The sequence below is a fragment of the Atta colombica genome, unplaced genomic scaffold, assembly GCF_001594045.1.
Source record: "Atta colombica isolate Treedump-2 unplaced genomic scaffold, Acol1.0 scaffold136, whole genome shotgun sequence".
In the NCBI taxonomy this organism is placed as follows: Eukaryota; Metazoa; Arthropoda; class Insecta; order Hymenoptera; family Formicidae; genus Atta; species Atta colombica.
Window position 1 is genome coordinate 913,345 of NW_017259224.1, and position 2,214 is coordinate 915,558.

A 2,214-nucleotide genomic window follows, 5' to 3' on the forward strand; every position below is an offset into this window, starting at 1 on the left:
GAGATAAGGATAATTCTAGCCCATTTTTACAAGTGTTTTACAAATGTACAACAATTCCATTGTTTCATTTTATTCAACTTGTCTTTTACAAATGGCGTGTAAGAAAAATCAACATGTAGTTTTCCAGCAAACGAGAACGGATTAGATTGGATAAATCCATATGAATCAAGTTTTCGAATCCGCGTTATCCACGAAAAAGATATTAAATTTTGTAGAGACTGTATACGTTTCTATATGTTTAGATAAATATAATAATGTAAACTCTAGTGGATTCATAAATGAATAGATTCAGAAATGAAATGTCAGTTTGCGACCCCAGAAAGTGATTTATTGTTGAAAAATACGCATCAAAATGATCACAGATATCGTTTCTTTTCGAATGAGTCCTAGTACTACATACATAGAATATAATACAACCTTACATTCACAAGATTCACAGGAACAGAGTGACTCTCGACCTGCACTGTCGTAGCCAGAGTTATGTCTAGAAATTATCTTGCCATGGATCCGCAATGTTACACACTCTGTATTTCACGTAATCATACTATGTATGTAATACTAGTCATCGATCTCGGCAAGTCATAACATGCACCGAGGTATAGTATGCCTTCCAACAAGCGACACAAATGACACGATGACACAATGGATCATTACATCCTTATTGTTTACCAATATTAAACAAAGATGACATGATCACTATGTCGCACTGTATCGCTTGTTGCGAAGGCATATACTATATTACCTCGGTGCATATGTTATTCAATGACTTGCCGAGATCGATGATTAGCATTTCGTGAGTCTCCCGTGTTAAACAATTCTTCATTACCGCACGTTAAATTCAAACAAATTAGTCGCACGTTCATTGAGTTGAATATAGGTAAAATACTATGTAAATTACCAATGCATAATTACGGATTCAATCGGATCGGTCGCATGTTTCATTTTTATGCACATTGGGTGAGATACAGAAATTAAATAATCCATAATTACTGATTCAAGCGGATTACGGATAGAAAAAAATTTTTTTTATTCAAAAAATTCGACATCACTTCAATGAATAATTTTCAACATTTTTCAATAATTTCTCGTTTGCTGGGTTATAATATGATTAAAGTAACTACTCAGAAACCTTAAGTATAACTAATTTGCAAAAATCCTAAATTAATCCCGAATTTAATTTTAAAGTGTATGTTAAAATTTGCAACACTCGCCTTAAAAAATTAATTGATATTCGTGACAGATCAATATACTTTTAAATGTATCTTTACTTAAAGTTAACTTAATTGAACAATTTTTTTTCATTTTGAAACTCAAAATTCAAGAAATAAAATTATAACTTAAAAGTATGTAAGATTTAAAAAATATTTATTATAAATAATTTTTCATAATATAGTTATCCGAGTCCACTAGATCCGCGAATACCGATTAGAATTAAATTAACTATAAACGCAGATATAGCGTAAAGTCCAACTTTTTAAATAAATAATTTCAAATAGAAGAAAAAGAACACAGGATAATAACGTGCGTAAATATATTTCAAAGAGCTAAAAATTTGCTAGTGATCATTTTTATTTTGAATTAATATAACACAAATATCATAAAAAATACATAAGATCAAAATACTTAAATATGTTTCTCATGTCATGACAGAGAATTCGATGTGCTCCGTTTGTCACAAGACGCTATCTAGCATCTTATTATGTAAAATCGAAATAGCGCATGTGTTGGAAGAGCTTCTTTGGGAATAACGAATGTGTAGGTGCATTCCATTTATATGAGTCGGTTATATTCAGATCTTTCGTAATCAAAATCGGAAATAGCCGGTGACCAAGAAATTGATTCGGCAAATCTCTATTAGGTTCGTGGCGTTTTTTTAATGCCACCTAATGGGAAAAACGCCACGAACTTTTTCTCACATCTAATATTTGATGATACACTTGACATAAAGATTAAGCGCGAAAAATCAACAGCTTTTGGCGATTCGATCGACTGTTAATAATAAAAAGACGCTAAATTCAGCTAAATTTCGATAAAATTCGATAATTTATTTAGATACTATATGTATATATTGAATTATATTAGCATCTTTCTTCAATTCAATATTTAGAAAGAAAGGTCGATATAATTCAAGTTACTCCACTCTTTTCAAATAGATTTGCTCGTTTTGCTTGAAATTTCAAAAAATTTTTGCATTTAAAAGGTGATAAGTATATA